At 37.5% G+C, this 25932-nt stretch overlaps 1 long non-coding RNA gene across 2 annotated transcripts; it reads left to right on the forward strand.

Annotated features, from left to right (window-relative positions):
* Positions 1 to 1210: 1210 nt before the first annotated feature.
* Positions 1211 to 15529, forward strand: LOC105731615 (uncharacterized). Of its 2 annotated transcripts, none has more exons than XR_001110790.2 (3): positions 1211 to 1389; positions 13354 to 13422; positions 14425 to 15529. It is a non-coding gene; the product is annotated as an uncharacterized LOC105731615 (long non-coding RNA). The 2 variants fall into 2 exon arrangements; XR_001110792.2 differs by lacking the exon at positions 1211 to 1389 and adding an exon at positions 8699 to 12138.
* The last annotated feature ends 10403 nt before the right edge of the window (positions 15530 to 25932 follow it).

Here is a 25932-nt window from a genome sequence, read left to right on the forward strand (position 1 = left end):
TGCTTACGAGTAAGAGTTTTCAAGCTAAGTACGTTCGGTTTGGGTCCCAGTTCAACCACTTCCCCACTTCCTTGGCATAAGATCTGACTAGTGACCTTGTGGCTTCTTGTATCTTGCAGGCCGAAGTGCTGGCTGGAATGCTTCTTGTATCATATCATTGGAGATTGGAAGAATTGAGCTGTCTCCAGCTGTGGGTGTTCAACCCAGCTCTAGTTTGTCAGCCAGTATCCTGCATGCATGAAAGTGGTGTTTAATCTAAAAGACTTGAGACAAGAGAGTAGGTTATCATGGGTTGTCTTTCTGCTGTAACCAGGCAATAAAATGAGAACTCAGCTCACTAATCACTTACCTGCCCCCTCCTGGACAAGACCCTGGCAAAACTAAAGATACAAAGTAGAGGTGTATCCAGGCTCTCCTATCATTCTTTAATGTAACTACTACTACTAATATCTTGTTAGAAAATAAAAAATCCAGGACAAATGCAAACCAAAATGGATTCTAGGACAGCAGGCACAAACCAGGACTCTGAAGCAAATCTGAAAGTATAGTCTCCCTAGATGGAAGGATGAACACTCACCCAGAGGGAAGGGTGCAGGGAAAGCAACATCTTTAGGGAAACAGTTCAGATCCAGCTGGAAGCGGGCCCAGGTCTAGATTCAGGCAGCTGTCCCCAAGCCCGTTTCCCAGTGGACAAATAAATCTCCACCTTCAGACACAACTAGAGATGCAGGCATTTTCCAGGCACTGCTTGGTCTGGTCAGAAGAGTGGGCAGCACTTGGGCATTCTTCCATCGCAGCCTTTTTAGGGTTGCCTTTTTATATTTTGCAGTGGCAGCAGCTCAGAAACATTTTTCTGCTGTGAAGATTAGCTTTCATCTTTGCATTCTGGTTTCTGGTTTGGAGGCCACAGAGATAATAAGGCTAAAGCCTTCTTCCTGTTGTCAGAAGTCTCCTTGCTTAGAATAAACAAAGTCTCCCAGTGCACAGGGTCATTGCAAGCAAACTAGGGTGATGCCCACCTGATGGAATGCAAAAGACCCACACAAAAATCTCTCCCAATGTTTTACACCACAGTCAATGCCTTATGATAACTTTGCCCTTGTAAAATATCAACAACCTCTGGAAAGATAGAATAATCCCTACTTTTTCATATTTCACTGTGAATTATTTTATCAGCCTTCTTTCCTTCAATATTAAAGAGGCAAGCACATGGAGAGACCTGGAATGAGAATGGTACAGAAGTAGGACTTACAGATCAAAAGGGCAAAGACAGGGCAAAAGGGTAAACAGGTGTGTGGGGGCAGGGGTGAGCCTGGTGAGAGCCAGGTGCCTGAGACAAGTTACCTACTACACAACTTTGTCAGGCGTGGTTCAACTGGGGGAATCTGGGTGAGTAGCATTTTTTTGTTTTTGCTCTTTGAATTTTGGTCTTAGAAACACTTTAGGTGAAATTACTTGACAGAGTCCATATTTGTTGTCCCTGTGTCTAGTCTGGACTTGGCAGCAAAAGTAGAAAGACTGATGTGTTGAGAAATAACTTTCTTCCCAGACTCTCTGGAAATATTTAATGTCTAAAATATTTGGATTGTTAGGATTTACAACTTTAATGGACATGCAGAGAGTAACAAGGACTTCCTTACTACTGAATCTGATCTTTCAAAGTTTTATTTTTATTTGCTTTATTGAGAAATATAATACAAACACAGAAAAGTATATAAAATATACATGTAAAATTTAAAAACAATAAAGCAGGGAATGAATGAACTATTTCTGCATGCAACAAAACGGGTCGATTTCATAAACAAAATATTGAAAAGCAGCCAGATTTTTAAAAAGTGCATACTATGTAATTCCATCAATACAAAGTTCAAAAGCAGGAAAAGCTAATCTGTAGTGTTGAAAGTCAGAATAGCAGCTACCTTTGAGAGAGGGTTAATGACTTGCTGTTGCTTCTTTTGTATGTTTTTGTTTGCTGTCTTTCTCTTCATTAGGATAGAGATTCAGATGAAGGGTGTTTTGGTGCTGGTGTGCTGGAGATTGCTGGCTTCATTCATTCAGCTGCATGCTTCTATTTGTACACTTCTGTGTATATATACTACATTTGAATAAAGAGTTTGTAAAAAATAAAAATAAAACAAACACCCGAAAACCCAGCATCCAAGTAAATACATGAATTGTGTCATTTTCTTAGATACCAGGTTCTGTGCTTCACCCCATCTCCCCACCAAATGTAACCACTATCCTGACTTTTGTGATACTCATTGTCATGGTTTTCTTTAGGATGTTACATGACTTTAGAATGCATCCAAATAATGTATTTTTTAGTTTCACTTATTTTTGAAATTCATACAATTGGAATCATACTGCATGTACTTTCTCTGACTTGATTTTTCTTATTATGCTTTTGTGATTGTTTTGTGTTGATGTCTAAAGCTGTAGTTTATTCATTTGTACTCCTTTATGCTACTCTATTGCATAAATATGCCATAGTTTATTTGGCCATTGGGTTTTTTCAATTATTTGCATGAGACTGAAATGTTTTGAGATAGCTACAATATACATGTTATTTATATATTACATATAGATAGTATATCTTTTATATTATAGTTTACATATTATATATGTACACATACATACACACACACACACTCACATACATTCTTGAATACATGTCTTGGGGCACATGATCAATAATTTATTTCCTTTGGGTAAATGCCTGGAAATAGAATTGTTCAACCATACTCTTTTCAGCTTTTTATTTGAGCATCTGTTAAAATGTTTTTTATTTCTTTAAAAAAAAATGGGTTATTTAACCTTATGTTAAATGGGTTGATCATCTCCTCAACACAAGATTATTTTGGGGGCACAAATTATAAATACAAGTGAAGACACGTTGTGAAGATTACTCTTCAAATGTCAGTATTCTCATTGCTTTTGAACTAGAGAAATTGTCCTACAAGAGTTGAGTATCATGTCCAAAATCACACTAATAATTTATTTTTCAAATCAAATTAGTCTCCATTCAGTAGGAAGATAAGTGTGAAAAAGTATCATCTTTTCAGTAACAATGGTCTCACTCTCAACATAGCCTTTTAATTTTTGCAACATTTAGCAAGGCATTATTCTCCTGAATTCTCAGAAGCCCCCTATCCATTAAATAAGCTGTAAGCAATATTGTTGAGGTCACTCTGAAGAGCTGTAGTACAGTCATGTGCGGTGCACTCATGAGAGCTGGAGAAGGAAGCTGGGGTACGCAAGAGGCGCAGAAGGTCCAGCCTCTCCTTAAAAGTCCTGTTTTCTATTGCCCACAGCCCCTTAAAAGAGCTATCTCCTCTGGGTATACTTCACCCTCCTGATCGTAGTGAACCCACACTGGGACGGCTGAAGGCAGACATCTGTCTTTGTGGCCTCTTCAGTGTTTCCACAATTAGGAAATGCTGACTGAGGCTGTGTTTCTCTCTCAGGGGCCTCAAGCTTCTCTGGGTCATTTAGTTGTGTAAGTAAGGAAAGTCCAGATAATGTCCCGAGCATCTTCCAGGTAGCTGAATCAGCGGCCACACAGGACTAGGCAGAATCCTGCAATGTATTAGTATTCGCTAATTATTTTTCATTCTCTGTGTCCTCTGATGGGATTCAGAGTGCACTTTGTGCCACTCGCCCCATGCTCAAGTAGCTCAAGACAAGCAACATGGACTGAAGGAATTCACCGTCTTTTCCAGATGAAGTGTTTATTTATAAATAGAAAGATTCTTCTAACAAAGGGAGGCAGATGTTCACCATCTTGATTCATTTCAAATGTGCTCGGACTAATTCAACAAGCTTCACACGGGGGATCAGAGGGCAAGCCCTGTTTTCCTGACATCCTTCAGGGTCACATTAAACCCATGTTGTGTTTTCTGAGAGATTAGAAACAGACTGCAAAGTGGACTCAACAGATTTTGGGAGACAACTTTCTGCACTGAATATAAAACCCCTCAACCCCCCAGTCTTGTTTTCCATGTGTATGATGTAGGAGTTCATTCATGCTAACTACCCTATTATTCAAAATCTCAGACATGCAGGGAGGCTTAGATGCCAATCATTTTACACACTATGCTCTGTTTGTCCTTCATCAAGGGCCAAGTGACTTCAATATGAATAAGACTCAAGAGATGTTAAGAGAAACATTCTTAATTTCATAACAATAAAAATATGTGTTTTTCAAACTGAAAAGGCAGCACTATATGAATAAGATTCCTTTGAGTCCAAGGGGTGATGTTTAACTTTGAGAAGTTTATTCTTGCCTGAAATAAAATGAAACTAGTAAATATCAAGTACCAATGCAGATTGACTGATTAGCAAATTGCTTTAATACAAACGGAGAGGCCAAATATTCTGACTTAACCATTTTTCATTGAAGTCTTTCACTAAACCTGACCACAGCTGTCCTTGAGGCCAGATGTTAGCTGTAAAAATCAGCGCATTTAATATACCGTGCAACCTCCTTGCCTTTTTAGACAGGCTGAAGCCCACAGCGTCTGTGTGTATTAGCCGTACATAGCTCCGGTCGCTGTGTCGAGATGCCTATTATCCCCATGTGGTTTGACGGTGGCTCAGATTTCCTCTAAGCTTGTGCACAATCACTTCATTTAGAAGCTATCTGCTTCTATTGAGGTAAAGGAACCTCACAAATGCACTTGATACTGCCTGTTCCTGAAAGTATTTGGACAAAGTCAAATACCTTCCCTTTTTGTCATTGTTAAGCTGCTCAAGCCCAGTTAATTGTGGCCTCACCAAATTTTTCCTAGAAGCTTGCACGATCTGGCCTGGCACTCCTCTCAGGGGAATGAGTAGTTTGCAGAGTTGTCCAGCGTTGTCCAGGGCCCTCTGCTCCCACCTGAAGCAATGTATTTTCTGCTCTGTTAATTAGAGGCTCAGGTCTGTGCAAATGCCTGTCTGTAACTCCTCAGGGCAAATTCACAAAGCCTGGGGAGCAGTGATGCAATGGAAAGACCATGGATTTCAGAACTGGAAAGACCTGGGCATAAAGTAACCAACGCCAGTGAATTTCCTGAATACCCACTGATTTCAGTCTATGCTCTACTTCTGACGTAAGGCAGTACAGTAATTTCCAAGCCAGAGTGAAGACTGCTTCAGGGTTTGCAAATGTTTGAGTGACTTCTTAAATACCATATTTAAAACTTAAAAAAAATAGTAATTAGAAAGCACATACACTCAAGTGTGTTAGGTACTAAAATGCAGTGTTTCCTAAATAGCCTCTTTGTTCTTATTGTTTACCTTACAAACATGAAATTATAAATTAAACTTTTATTCATAAAGGCCTATTTTAATCTGTATTGTAAGGTAGAATCACAGTTGTGGTTTCATGTGGAAAAAAAGCGCCCCACTGGTAAGAATGCTTGAAAATTATTGCTTAAGAATGTGATTCCAACTCTTCCAAAATGTTCTCTTCCTGAGATAGCCACTGTTTCCTGTCAACCCATGAAATGCTGCAGTTTGAAGGTGCTTAACTTTCAGATCTCTCTGTCATCATTTCTTGTAAGGTTGTCTCAGCTACTTGGGAGGCCGAGGCAGGAGGATTCTTGAGCCTTGGAGTTTCGGGCTGTAGTACACTATGATTGTGCCTGTGAAGAGCCACTGTACTCCAGCCTGGGTGACATAGCGAGACCCCCATGTCTTATTTTTTAAAAAGGTTTGAAAACTGACATGTATTTTTAAAGAGAGCCATAACGGGGATGCAGGGCGGGTTTGACGAGGCACATCCTCTATGTTGGCTAAAGGATAGGGTCAAACCTAGGCACAGATAGTTCCACCCAGTGAGCGTTCCATTAGAAGTCTTAACACACAATGTTGTCACTCTCAGGCAAAGGTGGGGCAGAGGGAGCAATATAGGCAAAGGAAGAAGACGGCAGTGCCTTTGAAAGTTGGGGGTTTTTCAATATGACAGAAGCATGAAAAAGAGAGGCTGACGAATACACATAGAAGAGTAAGCCCAGAGCAAATGGTGAAGATTTTCATTCTCCTGCAAACCTATTTGGAATTTTTCCAGCAAGAAACACTGGAAGTGTTTTAAAAAGCAGAGATTTGAAAACTTCTGCATAGATCTTCTGTATTTTCCCAGGGGCAGTCTGACTCTTCCCCTTTTTAGCTCATGTGATTAAATTATAAACTTATTTTTGGAATCATATAGGTCAAATAGAGCTGTTTAGGTTTTGTGTAGTCTTTGCCATTTACTAGTGTGACTTTAACCAAGCTCTTAAATATTGGAATTGAGTCTGGTACCATATTCTCTAAAGCAGATTTTAGTTGCCTGTAAGAGAAAACTTCATTTACACAGCCTCTTTCTTCCAAAAATACTCTTCTGACTTCTTTTCACCCAGGAAGTTTTCTTTTTCTTAGCACAGATGTCACTTCCCTGGGGACACCACCTTTGGAAACTCAGACTGAATCAGGGCCCTCAGGAGGATACCTTCCAACAGCACCCTGCACTAGTCTACAGAGTTGCCACACATGGAATGATTACTTCTTCTCCTTCTCCTTCTCCTTCTCCTTCTCCTTCTTCTTCTTTTTGTGACAGAGTATCACACCATTGTCCAGCCTGGACTGCAGTGGCATGATCTTAGCTCACTGCAACCTCCCCCTCCTGGGTTCAAGCAATTCTCCAGCCTCAGCCTCCCAAGTAGCTGGGACTACAGGCATGTGCCATCATGCCCAGCTAATTTTTTGTATTTTTAGTACAGACGGGGTTTCACCATGTTAGCCAGGATGGTCTTGATCTCCTGACCTCGTGATCTGCTGCTCACCTCAGCCTCCCAAAGTGTTGGGATTACAGGCGTGAGCCATAATGCCCTGCCAATTACTTACTTCTTAGTTGAAAAAAGGTATCACAGATGCTGTATGCTCAGGGTTCTTATATACTAAAGTCTGTCAATGGCCTTTTTTAAATCACTAGGTGAATAAAATAAAATTATATGGCAATGGAGGAACCTGAAGTTAGCTTGATTTTTTTTCTTTGTTTTTTATGCTTATATTGTTGAGTAACTAATTTTTAGAGCTTTATTGAAGTATAATTCACACACAATGAATTGCACATATTACAGTATACAATATGATGTTTTAAAATATATATGTGTGTGTGTATATATATATTCCCATGAAATAGTCACCACCATGAAGATAATGAGCACATCCACCACTCCTAAATGTGATCTTGTGCCCGCCCCCATTTTTTTTTTTTTTTGAGGTAGAGTCTCACTCTGTCTTCCAGGCTGGAGTGCAATGGTGCAATCTTGGCTCACTGCAACCTCTGCCTCCTGGGTTCAAGCAATTCTACTTCAGCCTCCTGAGTAGCTGAAATTATAGGCATGTGCTGAAATTACAGGCATGTGCCACCACGCCTTGCTAAATTTTTTGTATTTTAGTAGAGGTGGGGTTTTACCATGTTGGCCAGGCCGGTCTTGAACTACTGACCTCAGGAGATTTGCCCTCCTCTGCCTCCAAAGGGCTGGGATTACAGACGTGAGCCACTGCACCTGGCCCTTGTGCCTCTTTGTAATTGTTCTGAGCTGCCCACCCCAACTCTCTCACTCCCACCTCCTCAGTCAACCACTGATCTGCTTTTACTCACTGCCTGTTGGCTTGTATTTTCTAGACCTATATGTAAATGAAACCATACAGTATATACTCTTTTTGGGGAGAGTTGGGGATTTGATTTCTTTCACTAAGCACAATTATTTTGAGATGCATTCATATTTTTGCATAAATAAATATTTATATTGCTGAGCAGTATTCCATCCTATGATTATACCAAGATTTATTTATTCATTCACCTGTTGATAGCATTTGCACTGTTTCTAGTTCTTTGCTAATATTAATAAAGCTGCTATGAACATTTGTGTGTACATATTAGTAAATTGAAATTTATCAAAATAAGAGTTTTTGCCCTTTGAAAAATATTGTTTAGAGAATGAAAATACAAAACTATGCATTGGAAGAAAGTATTTGCAAACCACATATCTGATAAAGATCTTTAACACTCAATAATAAAAAACAAAATACCTAACTGAAAAAAATAGGCAAAAGATTTGATCAGACACGTTCCAAGGGGTTCAGGTCTTGCTTCTGAACTGTCAGGCTGTACCAAGCAGCATTGGGTCTAGAGCTAATTCTTTCCTATGACAAACTATCTCACTACTCTACCCCATGTCCCATGAGTTATGAGTTTTCCCAGTTTGGCTCTTGGAAACAGGAAGAGTTTCTGGCTTTGTGTGAATCTCAGAAGTTATTTTTTTTTTAATTCTTTCAGGTGATTCTCTCCCTGGCCTCAGGTGGCTTCTTTAGAAGCACATGTTGATCTATACTCAGCTGAAGACTGAAGGAATCCTCTGCAAATCTTCAGATCTTACTATCTGTGAAGCTCTCTCTTCTCCAGTACCTTTCCCTGAGCCTTCATAGACTCCCATTTCCATCAAGTTAACTCTGGGAAACCACTGGGCTCTGTTTGGGATCCCCCACCTACACTACAGCCTGGAAACTTTCCGCAGGTTAAAAAAAACGTGGCAACAGCAGAATTCACCTCAGTTCTTACTTGTCTCTCAGGGATCTTTATGGTTTGTTGCCTCATGTTTAATGTCCTAAAAACCTTAGTTTCATACAGGTGGCCCAATTTTCTAGTTTCAGGTGGGAGAGTAAATCTGGTTCCTATTACTCCGTGTTGGCCAGAGTGAAACTCCCTGAATGCTGATACAGGTACCTAACAGTTATTGAACACATTTACTGATAGTTGTTTAATCTGGATTACAACCCTATCAGTGGTGTATTATTTCCAGCCCAGAGAGGTAGCAGAGATTGCCTGGGAGGACACAGATGGTGACTGGAAAGACTGTGATCTGAGCTTGAGCAGTTTGAGTCTCAGCCCCATTTGCTTACATCACGCACTACATAGCCTATTTTTGAAATGTAATATCTTAATAAGCATTTCTCTCATACCTAAATTTGGTATATGTATGTGTAAATATATATAACTATAAATATATGTTTGTGTGCATATATATATGTATATGTTTTTGAAACAGAGTATAACTTATTCCATGGATATCTTTCTCTTACAATTTTGAATACACCTTCAAAAATCCATTCTTTTAATTTTTATTCAGCAACATCATTTGTATGTTGGATTATCTTTGACACAAATATTTATCAATGGTGGAATGACTCAATGCTGTATTTTCTGACTAAGCTATGGTAGCCACAATTAAATGATGATATGCTATTATGTTGCCATCATCGAGATATTTAATGAAAGAAAAACACAAATATCAATAACTCTGAGTTGAAAAGTGATTTAGAACAATTGGTTACAATGTGAAGAAATAGGACTGTCTTAACTAATTTATTGTATTTATAGTATCCATTCTTGTGTACACCAAAATGCTATGTGTACAAAATAATCTATATTTAAGATTAGATAAACTCCTTTGGTAAGTATAAAAATTCTAAGAAATAAGGCAGCATTACATTATAGTGCAATTGTAGCACTTTTTGTTTTTGAGTGGTACATAGAATAACAACATGACTTACCATTAATGACACATTTGGTTTAATGAAATACGGCATAATTTATTTAAACGTTTTAATTTTTTATATTTATCCCCTGCACTAATGCTTATGCCTTATTTTAATAATTCAATGTCAGGCATGGTGTTCTATTTATTATAGTTTCTGACATATGTGATTTTAATATTGTTGTTTTGTGCCCTATTTTATTTCTTTAACACCGTGTGTTTGTCCATTCTCATATTGCTATAAAGAACAACCTAAGATTGGGTCATTTATGAAGAAAATGAGTTTAACTGACTCACAGTTCCATAGGCTGTATAGGAGGCATGGCTGGAGAGGCCTCAGGAAACAAAAGGGAAGCAAGCACATCTTCACATGGGAACAGGAGAGAGAGTGTGAAGGGGGAAGTGCCACAGACTTCCAGATCTCGTGAGAACTCACTCAATATCACAAGAACAGCAAGGGGTGAATCTGCCCCCATGATTCAGTCACCACTGGGAATTATAATTCAACGTGAGATTTGAGTGGGAACACAGAATCAGACCGTATCACATTACAACCTAATTTTTCCCCTAATTTATTCCATTGGTATTCTTTTTTTTAAGCTTTCTTTGAAAATGAGTTTTTATTAAGTTCTGTGGTTGTAAGGGAATTATTTTATTTTTGTTAGACTGAGTTGTTGCCTATAGAATTAATTTTCCAAAAGAACTTTCTCACTTTATCTTTTCTATTTATGCTGCAGCCAGTTTGCCCCATATTTTCCATTCCCTACTTCAGTAGTGGCCTTCCCTGCCCTGCTCTGCAGTTCAGTTTGTCACATCCCCATCAATTTCTCAATGTCTATCTCAAAAACTCTATATTTAATAAGATTTTCATAATTTTATGGGATTGATAAGACCTCTCCCTCTTTCAGACTTCGCAAGATGCTAAAAGGATAGCACCTTTCCCAAATCTTGTAGATTCTATAGATTCTCCCTTGAAGTTTAATTATTTATGGAATTGTGGAATAGGTTTGTTTTGTTTTTTTTTTTTAGTATGTCTTTGTATTCCCCCAATTAAAGCAAAATGACTTGTACATAATGGATACTTCATAAATACTGGCTGAATTGAATTAAATTGATATATCTAGGTTATTAAAAACTCTGTTATATGAACAATTAATTTTCCAGTTTTTCTGTTGTTGTTTTGTTTTGTTTTTGGAACAGGGTCTCACTCTGTCACTCAGGCTGGATTTCAGTTGTGCAATCATGGTTCACTGCATCCTCAACCTCCTGGGTTCAAGTGATCCTCCTCTCCTCAGCTTCCTGAGTACCTGGGACCACAGGCGTGCACCACCACATTTAGCTAATTTTTAATTTTTTTGTACAGACAGCATCTTGCCACGTTACCCATGCTCAATGTCCTGACATGATTTTAAAAATTATTCAGGAATCATTAATCTTAAGATTTAAGATGGTGGTTCTCTACCTTTAGGGTATATCAGAATTACTCTTGTAAGGTTTTCTGTTTGTTTTAATAGTAATTCTTGGTTCAAGCCAAATCTACTAAAACTATAATTGCTGAGAATGGGGCCCAGGAAATTGTTTGTAAAAGCTCCACAGAATATTATGATGCTTGTGGAAGTTTAAAAATGCTGATTTTAGGAAGCAATACGATAATTTTCTTCTGAGCTCTATGCAGATTTTGGAACATTTCTTAGTTCTCCTAATAACTAGACATGTGTCTTAATTAAGCAAAATAGTGAAAGTGCTAGAATAGCCAAAATCTCTTTTCTCAGGAAAGAAAAAGATAGAACAAATTAAATATGGGGTTTACTTTAAGCCATTTCTTCACATCTTCGGTATAAGTTTTTATGTAGAAATAATCCAGCCCTGACAATATTCTCCTTCCTTCATTCTTCGTCCCTCCCCACCCCAGTAGCATAGGCTACTATAAAAGGATACACATTCTCACAACTAAGAGTAACTCACCTTTTGGCAGTATCAGCTTAATTTTGTGTAAATAGTCTGGAAACATGATTTTCATCACAGCAAGCAAAGCTCGTATAGACATGTTTGTAAGAGCATATTTATACACCACCCCAGGTAAGTCGTTAATCATATAATGGGCACAGTTTCCTACCACATACTGAATAACCCAGTGTTAATCATCCTGAAGCATTCGTGACTTTATTAAGAATTTATGTGATTAAGTTAGTTTCTATACAGATTTCAGAATAGCCTGTAGGGTCTCCGTCCTCCAGAAATTTAGAATCTAAGACGAGTGAAAGAACGTGGATAGGACTGAATTTGTTTAAATGACAGAACTGATAGAATAAATCTCTTCCCCCATTAGCTCTAAGTAAGCATGTCTTTGGATCCAAGACTACTAATGAATTTGCATAAACCATGGGGCAGAAAAGTGATGAGTCTTCCCTAAAGATACAGAGACTTGAAATGCCAAGTTTTGGAAAACCAGAATTGCAACATCTGAGTTCTAGGAAAGATAGTCTGGACTTAAGCTATGCATATCTTCTGTTATGCCATCAAGTACCTGACCACTCTGACGTAAATTTGTGGCTTACCTATGAGGCATCCACAGGTAACGAATGTTTACATAGATAGAGAATGCATTTTGAGTTAGTTGAGTCACAAGAACATAAGGGTTATGATCCCCCACTTAGTTGCTTTGAACTCCCCAAACACACTCTGTGGCATCAGTCTGAGAGGGGTGTTTTTGTGTGATTGTGAAGTAGGATGTAAGGTTCAAGGGGACAGAAAATTTCTTTGTACATGTTGTGTCCGGAATTGTGCTAGGGATATAGTAACTGTTCAGTGAATGTTTGCTGACTGCATATTTATTATTTAATTGGAAAAATCAATGTAATAACTTCAATTTAAAACTTACGGTTTTATTTTAATAACCTAGTTCCTACTTATAAAAGTAAATAGGTTTACTATAGAAAATTGGGAAAAATTTTTTAAACCTTCAGAAGATAATAGAAATTTTTATAATAACATTAACTAGAGAAACTCATCATAAATATTTAACATAAACAGTTCATCTGTGAGTGTTTTTATAAACATGATTTGGTGCATGTGTTTGGGGGAGAAGTATGGGTATCCACATAGAAAATAATTGAAATTGCGTACATTAAGTTTTGGACTGGACATATCACGAGCATTTTCTCATATAATTAAATGCTTTGAAACTATGATTGTTAGTGGCTACATAACTTTCAATCAAATGGATGTGCCAAAATTTGTTGGACATGTACCCAATTTGGGGCTATTCAGGTTGCTTTTGTTTAGTTATTTTTGGTAAAAATAAATAATACAATCATGAATATCCTTATGTGTTAGACTTCTAACATCACTGATTATTCCCTTAGGATAATTTCTCTTTGAAATGGCTATGGTAATCTGTATACAAACTAAACATTTTCAAGAATGTCTCTTGCATTTCACTCTCAACAACAGTGATAATCATGCTTTTAAGTTTTTTTCTAACTATGTAAAAGATAACATCTCATTAACTGTGAATTTGCACTCTATTAGTTGTGCATAGCAATATGTTTTCATAAGTGGATGTTTAATTAAATAATTACTAGTATATGTGATTTTTTTTTTGCTATCTTTTTCTTAGTGGCGTGTTAAAACTCTGTATATATTACAGATAGGAAGCATTTATATACTGCAAACATATTTCCCTCTTTGCTATTTCACTTTAAGTTTTACATTACTTTTTGATATACAGAATATTTCTGTACATGTCAAAATATTAATTTGTGATTTCTTGTACAACCTTTGTTCCTAGGATGCTGTTTCTTAAATGACATCAACTACATGTAGTCCATTTCAATTCTTTTATGGCTCTATATTTTAGGTAGGTTACATTTTAAAATTCATCTGTAGTTTATTTCAATATAATGTATGAGACAAATTGTATTTTTTTTTTTTTTTTTGAGATAGAGTCTTACTCTGTCACCCAGGCTGGAGTGCAGTGGCACAGTCTCAGCTCACTGCAACCTCCACCTCCTGGATTCAAGTGACTCTTTTGCTTCAGCCTCCTCAGTAGCTGGGACTACAGGCCTGCACTACCACACCCAACTAATTTTGTATTTTTAGTAGAGACAAGGTTTCACCATGTTGGCCAGGATGATCTCGATCTCTCGACCTTGTGATCCACCTGCCTCGGCCTCCCACGGTGCTGGGATTGTAGGCATGAGACTGTTACCCGGCTGAATTTTATTTCCTAATAATATCTTCTTATAATTTATTCAAGAATTGTTCCTATCCTCAGTTATTTTGTATACAAATTCAATTGTTATTAAATTATGTTCCCGATTCCTTCTGTTTAATTAAAATACTTGCCTTTTCACATTTGTGCAATTGTTAAAATTAAATAACGTGTGGTAAAGTAAGTCTCTATTCTTTATAAAATGTCAAGACAATTCTCATCAGCTTCAAAATTGTAAGAAATCTTTAGAATCTTATTAACAAATACAAAAAGGGGAAAGATGATATTTCTATTGAAATTAAATAATTTGCCTAAATTAAAAAATATGTGGGATGAATTAATATGTTTATAATATTGAGTTCTCCAACACATTATCCATATGCCCAGCACAAAAATCTTTTTACATAAATACACATCCCTTTTGTCATCCTTTTCTCGGTCCCTCATCAAAGCTGTAACATTTTCTTCAACTAGAATAAGTGTATTTCATATTATATATTAGCATCTATCTTAATATTTTTCTTGGGATTTTAAAAAATGGTTGTTGGAAATATGGGTTTTTATTTTTTGGTTATTGTGAAGAATGCTCCTATAAACATTTATGTACAAGTTTTTTTGAAGACATATGTTTTCATTTATCTTTGGTAGATACATAGAAGTAGAATTGCTGGATCATATGGGAACTCCATATGCAACCACTTGAATCACTTCCAGACTGTCTCCAGCTGCACATTTTGCATTCCCACCAGCAGTATATGAGAGTTCAGATTTCTCCACATCCTCATCAACACTTGTTATTATCTGGCCTTTTGATTCTAGCCATCCTAATACGTGAAAACTGGTATCTCATTGTGCTTTTGAATTGAAAGTTTTATGGTATGTTTAAATGAATTATTGTTGTTATCAAATAAAGCTATTCTAATTATTGTAACTGATTTCCCCATGTCCTCCTATGTCTCTGTCCCACACATTGACTGATGCCTCCTGCACACTGAATACTCCTGGCAGATGGGCTGCTCTCCAGCATCTACACAGGGTGCCATGAGTCAGGGCAGTCCACTACTTAAAAATACAGGTTTTAAGAAAAATAGGAAAAACAATAGCATTGAGATATTTGTGAATAGTACAAAAAGTGAAATGTGTCAGTTAGTGAGACCAGACCCAATTCCAATTTTAGGGGATTAAAGTTTTATAATATTAACATATGTTGCTATAATTTAAGCTTATTTAATTACAAGGAACTAAGGAGTAATGGAATTCTCACTTGAGTTTTCTTTGAACTTCTCTGGGATCAGGTATCCTAAAATGTTAGTAGAGTCAAGAGAATCCAATGGAAAAAAACCTAGTAAAGCTCTGAATATAACCTGATAGACTAAATACTGTTGTATTGTTGAATGCCTAATCAATAAAAAGCAACATTCTTAACATTAAAAAAAAAAAGATTCTGTGTTCATACTAACTGGGGTCAAATCTCAGCTCTAAAACTTACCTGCTTGTGCAAACTTGGGCAAGTTATGCAGATCAGCTTGCAGATGTCCTCAAAGTCTTGCATTAATGGATGTAATTTATGCAAGAAATACCAAGGGGCATTTTAATGAGTGCACACATGCTAAAAGAAATAGCCTTAGCTTTATACCCCCAAATTTGCAAATTGTCATAAATATTTGCTCTAAGTTGAAATCATATTTTTATGTATGTATGTACAAGTTTTAATGATTCTCTCCTTTAATAGTTTTTCAATTAACAAATCAAATCCTGCTACCAATGTTATTAAATAAAATGTTCCAAGTTTTTAAAATATTTATTTTGTGTACAGTTAATTTTTCAGTTATTTCTAATTGATTTTTAAGAAATGTCATCTATAAACAATGACGTGCTGGTAAATGTTTAATAACTGGCTCTGGAAAAACGTGTGTGTGCATGTGTGTGTGTATATGAGGAGATACACAAATTTATTACAAATTTTGCCTATATAAAGGAATGTAGCACACCCTTTACAAAAAAAAAGTAGTAAAATAGCAATAATTTTTATTGGCAGTTCAATATAAACAATTGATTCTCACAGAACATTTTCATTGATATTTTCCAAACTCTCATATTTGTAGCCAACCTATGGTTGCAATTCAACGATGGATTGAAAAGTAGAGTTACAACTCTAGTCGCTCTTTCCAGTGCATTTATAGTCATCAAATTGGGTGTGTGATCTATGGTTAAACTCTTTCTTACCCTTGATCAAGAGCAGACCAAGGACATTAATCCATGTTATCCAGGTCTTCACCACTACTAAGATTCTGCTACTCAGGAGGTTGTCTAGCAAATGCTGCCTGTAGTTGGAGTACATTAGTCACTCTGTGCCTTCTGATGCAGAATCAATTGTTGAATTCTTTAACTGAACTGTAACTTTTTTTTTTTTTTTTTTTTTGAGACAGAGTCTTGCTCTGTCACCCAGGCCAGAGTGTGGTGGTGCAATCTCTGCTCACTACAACCTCTGCCTCCCAGGTTCTAGCAATTCTCCTGCCTCAGCCTCTCAAGTAGCTGGGATTACAGGCATGTGCCACCATGATTGGCTAATTTTCTTTTGTTAATAGTGGAGAGACAGGGTTTCATCATGTTGGTCAGGCTGGTCTTGAACTCCCGACCTCAGATGATCTGCCTGCCTTGGCTTCCCAAAGTGCCGGGGTTACAGGCATGAGCCACCACCCCCAGCCAGGACAATAACTTTTAAGACAGTTTTCAGATATATCAACCAACTATAGGCAACTAGGAAAAATTAACTTTTATTTTTCACTTTCTTCTTTTTATCTTTTCCATGTAAACTTAAAATTTTTCATATGTCTACTATTTTTCCAACACGATTTTTATAAAAGCTCATCTTTTATACTCCACCTGTATTGTTTACAATCCCTCAACCAGCCAATAAATATTTTTATTCTTTATGCTGACTCTCCTGAGCAATATTCATAAATGCTGGAACTTGATTCAAAGATAAAATGTCCTCTTCAATCATTTAGAATTGAAAATGAGAGGTTCTTTAAACTTTTCTCTTATTCCTGGCAGCAATTTCTCTGGTTTCCTAGAGAATTTTTCTTCTGGTTGACAGATAATATCTTTGCATGGTTATTTTTTATTTGTTCATCATTATATGTTAGTTTAGAGTTAAACATTAGTTATACCTATTTCAAGGAATAAGCACTATATTAGTCTGTTCTCACGCTGTTAATAAAGACATACCCAAGACTGGACAATTTATAAAGAAAAAGAGGTTTGATGGACTTACAGTTCCATGTGGCTGGGGAGGCCTCACAACCACGGTGGATGGTGAATGAGGAGCAAAGTCACATCTTACATGGTGGCAGGCAAGAGAGCATGTGCAGAGGAATTCCCCTTTATAAAACCATCATATCTCCAGGAGACTTATTCACTATCACAAGAACAAGACCCACACCAATGATTAAATTACCTCTGCACCGAGTCCTTCCCGTGACATGTAGAAATTATGAGAGCTACAATTCAAGATGAGATTTGGATGGCAACACAGGCAAACTATATCAAGCACCTTCCTGAAATTTTTAAATCCAGAATTTTTTTTAAAAGATGACATTTACTGTCTGTACTAGTTTATACAGACTCGGCAAAGCTAAGGAAGTAGGTAGCTGGTTAATTTATAATTTTAGAGTACTTTGCTATTTCTTCTCTATATTTGAAAAAACACAAAGGTGGACACAAGCTGTCCTGGTAATTAGCTTTTCTCTTTAGCATAGTCCAATATCCAGGAATAGATCATGGCAGAAGACCATGCTCCTTTCCTGTTCTCACCACCCCATCACCTGTGGCCTACAGGAGCACCCAGGGACTTCCAGGTGGCAGAGGGCTCTGTATGTCCAACGGTCTTTCCTCACCCTAGCTCTCATTCTCTGAATCAGGAGATCATAGCAGGATTTGATTGGCATCTTCTCTGATTACTTCCCAGGCAGCTGCTGTTTCTCAGAAAAGGAATCTGATTTGCATTACTTCCTGTTTACTCTATTCCCTGAGGTTTCCAATATGTGGATGGCAATCCCAATGCTCAGGGAGGTTTATCTCCACTTTCACTTCTGTTCATCATTTAAATAAAAATTTGAGAGCTGAAGGTATATTTGTGGTTTTGCTATTCTTCTCTGGAAGTCTGTATTTTAAAATAATCATTAAAGAGGAAAAAGCAAAAATATTCAACTAGAAAAATTATTTTAATTAGGAGTCACTTTGAGGCCAATTTGACCTGTTTCCTAATTAGCTGAAGAAAGTTTCACAGGTAGTCTTCACCTTTGATCCTTTCTGTAAACTTGAGACATCCTAGATGAATTTTAATACTACTTGAATAAAAACACTTCATATCTAGCTTTTGAGGGAGAGGTCAAGCAACATAAGGAAGAAATACAGAAAGAGGGAATATTCCACTCAAATTAGAGAAATGGAAAAAATAAAAAGTAGGCCTGAAATTCCAGCTAGCCTAAGAGCTTTCACAAAACGATCTGACTTTCCTTTTCTCTCCCACTCTCCCGGCCCTTCCTCTTCCCCGCTCCACCACTAATGAGACTTGAGTCTAGGCAAATTCACTGTGATGCATGTGGTTCTCCTTCACACAGACTCTACCGGCAAATCTTGGTGTATTCATTTCCTACGCTGCTGTAGTAAGTTACACAAATTTACTGGCTTAAAACAACATGAATTAATTATTTTATAGTTCTGGTGTTTGGAATTCCAAAACGGGTGTTATGAGGCTACTATCAAGGGTTACGTTTCTTCTGGAAGCTTCAGGGAAGAACACTGCTTGCTTTTTCCATCTCATCTAGGCGGCCTGCATTCCTTGGCTCTGGCCATGGCTACACCACTCCAACTTTGCTTTTGTCATCACATCTTCCTCTCTAACTCTCCGGCCTCCCTCTTTCCCTTATAAGGCACTGTGTGGTTACATTGGGCCCATCTGAATATTCCAGGATAATGTCCTCAAGAACCTTAACTTAATCACACCTGTAAAGTCTCTTTTGCCACGTAAGGTAACATAGTCACAGGTTGCCAGGAGTAGGATGCAGACATCTTGGGGGAGTTGATGGGGGTTGGCACATCACCCTGCCTACCACATTTGTCTGTCATGTGTAACTTATACTGCCCTGTTTTTGCAAACAGGGTTACCATGATGAAGAAAACTTCTAAGTTCTTCATTGATTTTTGTACATATGTGAAACAATTTCTGGGACAAATTTTGAATATGGAAGTTTATTCTTCTGCTTACTACAATGTAAACAGTATCAAGAAAATCCAAGCAATCAAATTTCTTTAGCATAAAAAACATCTGACATCACACTTTTGAGTACAGACAACATTTTACTTTGAGCCAAGTCAATGCAAAAACTATCCTGACACTTGTGAAACCAGTAGGTTTCTCCAGGCACACCAGAATTATCCGACTTGTTCTCTGGACTTTCTCACGAATGCCTCAGGGCTTTTAATTAGCTCTACAAGCTGACTTCATCAGCTTCTAAAATTAAGACTTTTCCTCTTATTAATAGGGCCCATACTTGACCTCACTATTCACTGTTCTGTTACATTTTGTGTCAAAATCCTAGACAAGAGCACGAATGTTTTCATTGTGCAGGGTAAGAGCCCCAGACCTGGCACTCAGCAATATCTACAAGCCACTACAGTTTAATTTCCTCAATCCTAATTAAGATGCCCCTCCCTCCAGCCATCTGCATCCTTTGTCAGCAGGAAGCAGCCAGAGTGGTCACTGTCCAATTCCCTCCTGCCTCAAGATTGAGGAAATGAACAAGTCAAGGGGGGACTGAAACCATCCTCATGGGGCTAGCTAGACTTACACACTAGGCTATAGGCAGAATTAGAGCACTGGTGCACTTCAACCGACTTTTCTGCAGCTGTTTACCTGAGAGTCTTATAGCACAGTGACCAGCTGCTCCTCCACTGTTCCTATAGATAGAATCTCTGATGATGGACCTTTCTCCCCAAGAATTGTGTAAGGTATTTTCCAGATCCTGAATTCCAGCAGGACAGCTAATCTGCAGGCCCTCTCCAAGGAGCCCACTCAGCACAGAAATGCAGTTTCTTCATCTCCCTGTCCCATGACTTCACCCCTCACTTCTTGGCTAATCAGTGACCACTACCCTTTAGCCCATCATCTGTCCAGGTCCCTTAAAAACTCCATCCCAAAACCTCCTGGAGAGGCAGATTTGAGGTTTCCTCCCATCTTCTCATTTGGTTCACCTACAACATTAAACTCATTCTCTCCTGCAACTCCCGCTGTTTCAGTGTACTGGCTCATTACTGTGCAATGGCAATCAACCTGGTGGTCATATAGCATTTCATTGGTAGGAGCATGGGAAATAGCTCAAAATCTTGGCTATAAAATGGGACATTTATTATGTTTAGCAGAATATGGATTAGTTATTGTTTCACATAATAATTTAGGGACTTCTTGTGAATGGTAATCTGCTAGTGGTTCTATTCTTCCATTTTACAGTATCAGAAGATACACTTCAAGTTATTAGTGGCTCCTCTGATCAGTCTCTACCAGGCCTTTGTAATACAGACTGTGAGTCCCATCCTAAGAATACAGGACCTCCTACTGACCACATCTTGTTGTGGGCCTCCCTGGAAAATGCAGCCACCTCCTCCTTCTGTACTTTTCATTCAACTTGATCCTATGTAAATAGCTTACCAGCATATCCAAAGAGATCTTTTAAATAAAGATGCCATTTATCTTTGGATATGATGGTACAATAAGATCATCTAGTTGAAGGATATTCTCTAAAAGTTATTTATGTCCTAAGGCTGATTGTAAATCCAGAAAATCTTGATGCTGAATCAGTTGGTATGGTGGGTCTTAGTGTTTGGCAAAGAAAAAAGTTGTAATTTTAGTTACAACTGAATGATGTAAATGTTTGACTCTCTTCTTTCTCAATGAACAATGATGTAAATTCATCAAAGACTTTAGACTGAACATAACCTGACCAGGTTCAACATAGAGCACAATAGCCTTATATTAGTGATAAAATAGTGAAAATGTTCTCAGAAAAGACCACAATATAGGCATATCAGACTATACTATGAGGATAAAATATTCAAAACATCACTTCATAATAATAATAGGACTAGGACTACAAAAATTTGAGGCATATTTGAGATGTTTCCTTAATTAGCAAAGTTCATAAAAATTATCCTGTCCTTGAAGTTCTCGTTCCTGGCTAGATGGCATAAACACACTCTATCCTATGACTCTCTCACTGAATGCAGCAATAAGCTCTATACAGAATTCAGGAAGCAGCTAAGTGCCCCAAAAGTCAATGATAGCCAGCAGCTTAACAAAAGAAAACCCAGTTTGATATAATACAACACTGACAGTGAGTTTCTCATTTGTACTCACTCCAGAATCATCCTGCCTGGACTCAAAGGCAGCCAAAACCCGGAAGTACACAGCAGATACAGATGGAAAAAGCTCCAAAAGAATTTCTCTCCTACAAATTTAAGAGCAGAAAATAAGACTCCTAAGTGTCATAAGGAGTGTGTGTATGTGGGATATTCTCTCTTTTCTTTTTCTGTTCTTTTCCATCCAGCCCCAAGGCAATAACATGATGGCACGGTAGAGGTGAAAATGAGGGGAGCAGTGGCTATATGGAACCACTTTATGTAAGGAGAATTCACTCTGGCCAGGGAAGCTGTAGTCACAAGAATGACTATATTATTAAAGTGCTGAAAGAAAGAGTGGTGTTTTCTCTCTGACCTCATGCATTTTGGTATTAATATAGATGTAGACATGGGAATTGTGAAGCAGAACAGAAAAAACAAAGCCGATTTTCTGACTATAGTATTAAAAAGGGAGAGTGGAGCCTGGAATCATGAAGAAAACATCAGACAGATGTTTTCTGTCTGATGGAGAAAAAAAAGGAAGGAGAGTGAGAGATAAATTGCATAATGTTGTCTATGAACTCCAAGGCTCATCTGAGAGCTGTTCGTGAGTGTATCTAGTCTTGACAGTGTATCATCATCTTCGAGAACTTCATTAAAGTGTAGGCCACCAGACAGGCCTCAGACTGGCCACTGGGGCTATGCATAGGGAATAGACCTAAGTAGCTCTGAAAGTAATAGAGAAATGAGTAGATATTGGAACTATAGCTGGAAGAGAGTGGGTCAGGAGTTGTAGAGTGACAGGGCAAGAGCCAAATCACAAATGAATTCCCTTTCACAATTGCCACAAAGAGAATAAAATATCTAGGAATACCCCTAACAAGGAAAGTGAAGGACCTCAATGAGGAGAACTACAAACCAGTGCTCAAAGAAATCAGAGAGGACACAAACAAATGGAATAACATTCCATGCTCATAAATAGGAAGAATCAATATTGTGAAAATGACCATGCTGCTCAAAGCAATTTATAGATTTAGTGTGATTCCCATTAAACTACCATTGGCATTATTCATGGAACTAGAAAAAAATTATTTTAAAATTCATATGAAACCAAAAAAGAGCTCATATAGACAATGCAATCCTAATCAAAAAGAACAAAGCTGGGGGCATCACACTGCCCAACTTCAAACTATACTACAAGGCTACTGTTACCAAAACAGCATGGCATATGGTTCCATAGACCAATGGAACAGATTAGGGAACCCAGAAACGAGACCACACAACACATCTACAACTATCTGATCTTTTACAGGCCTGACAAAAACAAGCAATGGAGAAAGGATTTCCTATTTAATAAATGATGCTGGGAAAACTGACTAGCCATATGCAGAAAATTAAAATTGGACTCCTTCCTTACACCATACACAAAAATCAACTCAAGATGGATTAAAGACTTAAATGGAAAACCCAAAACTATAAATGCCCTGGAAGACAACCTAGGTAATGCCATTTAGGATATAGGCATGTGCAAAGATTTCATGATGAAAATGCCAAAAGCAATTGCAACAAAAGAAAAAATTGACAAATGGGATCTAATTAAACTAAAGAACTTCTGTACAGAAAAAGAAACTATCTTCAGAGTAAACAGATGACCTACCAAATGGGCAGGAGAATTGCTGGAACCTGGGAGGTGGAGGTTGCAGTGAGCTAAGATCATGCCATTGCGCTCCAGCCTGAGTGACAACAGTGAGACTGTGTCTCAAAAAAAAAAAAAAAAAAAGAAAGAAAGAAAGAAAGATGTAGTAAAGATATTCTCAGATAAAGGAAAACTCAGAGTATACATTATTAGTAGGCCTGTTATGAAACAAGTACTAAAGTAAGTTCTTCTGGCAGAAGGAAAATGATACCAGAAAGAAACTTAGAGCAGTGAAGGAAGAGTAAAAGAAATGCTATATATATAGATAAATAGACTATTTTTCTCTCATGCTAAAATAAGAGAAATTAAAAACAATTTAAACAATTAAAAAATGTTATAGCATAGTCTGGAGAGGCTTTAAAGCATGTAGATGTAATATATGACAACTACAACACAGGATGGGGAGAATAAAGAGATCTATATGGCAGGGAGGTTTCAGCATTCCATGTGAAGTAGTAAAATATCAACCCTAAGCAGACTGTAAAAAGTTAAGTTTGTATATTATAATTTGCGATGAAACCACTTTAAAAACCTATACAAATAAATATAGTCTAAATGGAAAGAAAAATTCAAATGAAATACTTAAAAATTCAAACAAGGAGAAAGCATTAAGGAGAAAAAGAGAAATGTAAAAGAGAAGAAGCAAACAATACAAAAACCAAAATGGTAAACCTAAATCCAAATATAAAAGTAGTTACATGGAATATAGATGATCTAACCATACCAATGGAAACATTTAGATTGTCATAATACATAAAAATAAAATTTAAACCATAAACTATCTAAAACAAGCCCATTTTAAAATAATGATATGGATGAACTAGGCATAGTGGCACATGTAATCCCCAATACTCAGAAGGCTGAGGTGTGAGGATGACTTGAGCTTAGGAGTTTGAGGCCAGCCTGGGCAACAAAGTAAGACTTCTTCTTTAAAATAAATAAATAAATAAATAATGATATGGCTAGGGTAAAGATAAAACAATGGAGAAGATAACCGCAAATAGTAACGGATAAAAAGCTTATGTGGCTGAATAAATATCAGACAAAGTACACTTTAGAGCAAGGAAAATTACTAGGGATAAAGAGAGACACTACATAATGATAAAATCACAAGTAAATATAATATCCTTTGCATTCCTATACCTAACAACAAAACTTCAAAATGAAGGTAACACAAATAAAAGGAGAAATTATAGTTAAAGACTTTGACATCTCTTTAAGTAATTAATAAAAAGGTAGGTGTAAAATCAGCAAGAAAAAAGAGGAACAAAAATAATACCACAGCCAAATGGATTCAACTGATATTTATAAAATGTCCTGTTCAACAGTAACAGAATACACATATGTTTCAAGAACACATGGACATTTATCATGAAGACTATATTCTTGGTCATAAAATAACAATTTAAAGGAAATAAAATCAAACAAAGTATATTTTCCAACCATAATGAAATTAAATTAGTAACAGGCAGACAATAATGAAATCTCCAAACTGTTGAAAAGTAAACAACATACATCTAAATAATAAGTCAGATAGGAAATTCAAAAGGAAAGTAGAAAAATGGAACAAAAAATATCAAAATTTGTGGGATGCAGTTAAAGCAGTGTGCAGAGGGAGACTCATAGTATTAAATAACCGTGCTAGGGTAGAGATGCCCAGAAACCAGTTTCTACCTAAGAGGTTGCTCTATCAAATGGAGGTCAGGAGCAAACACATTGAGGAACTCAAATTGTATATTCAGGCTCTGTCAGGTTACAGGGAATAAGAGCAAGCTTAGGGAACCTCTCTTAGTGAGAGTCTGCATGGGGAATTAAAAGAAAAACCGTTTTTAAAAAACGTTGGAAACACATTGCATTCCTTCACTGGGATCTAGTCTTTGTTCACCATCATCCCGGGTCTAACAAATGCACAGGCTTTGAATTCAGGCATATTTCTGTTTTGATCCAGGATCTGCACTTACTAGTTAGATGATCAGTGGCCATATACTTGAGTCTTTGGCATACAGCAAATCCTTAATAAACTCCCAATAATAGGGGTGATGGTAGCAGTAGCAGTAGTAGGTCATAGCTTTAGAGATGCAGCAGCAGCCTCAACAGTCTGTGTGCTGTTGATTCAGCTGCTACGTTTCTGTCTTTCACTGCTTCTTTCGTCTCTCATTTCTATTTCCTCCCCTTAGATCTAGTTTTGGGGTCCTTCAGGATTCTGTTTAAAGGATGAGCCTAGGGTTCTGTGGTTCAGCAGCACTAACAGCACATGGAGACAGTGCTCCACACTGAGCATTTATTAGCCCATTTCATTCTCACCAGGCCCCCATTAGGTAAATGGTTTTATCTCAGTCTTATCAGTTATGAACAGTGATTCAATTTGCAGGAGAACAAAGTTGACCAACTGTCAATCCTGTGCCATCTTTCTTACACCACACTGTTTCTGGAGAGACTTCAAATACATGGCATTTCCTTTACTGTGTTTATTAAGTAGGCTCTTGCCCCTCCGAGTTTAGGAGGCCACTTCCTAGAGCAGAGCTGCTAACCTACAGCAAAACTGACTTGAGTTTTTCTCTCCAGTTTCCATCCATCAGCACTTGGTGGAAGTTCTAAAAGGTAGTGAAATGATTAAAAGTTGGTGGAAAAAAGAAGCGAAGGGCCACAGAAATCCACCAACCAGAACATCTCTTATTAAATACTCAGGAGTAGACTGTTTGCATGTATGCTCTAGTTTGGATTGCTAAGGAGTTCCCAGGGGGGCCGTCAGAGGATTATTTAAACCTAACAGGCTCTGTTTACCTCATTCCCTCAAATCCTCGATGTTTTGGCAATCCACGTATTAGAAACTGTTCCACATCTGCTTCATTGAATGGAGTTTGCAGAGATACCAGGGACTATCTTAGGGAAGCAAGAAGAGCTCTGAGTGCAATGGGCCACACCCCAGGAGACAGCTCCCTCTGGTCTTCCTCAGCCTTTCTCAATAATCCATTCTAGCGTCTGCATCTCAAGACTTTCCTGGCAGAAAGGATCTCCTTATGATGAACTGCATCCCCTGTATTGCCACTTAAGCCTACATC

Source organism: Aotus nancymaae, unplaced genomic scaffold (assembly GCF_030222135.1).
Source record: "Aotus nancymaae isolate 86718 unplaced genomic scaffold, 86718_ANA_hifiasm-v0.15.2.pri h1tg000065l, whole genome shotgun sequence".
NCBI lineage: Eukaryota > Metazoa > Chordata > Mammalia > Primates > Aotidae > Aotus > Aotus nancymaae.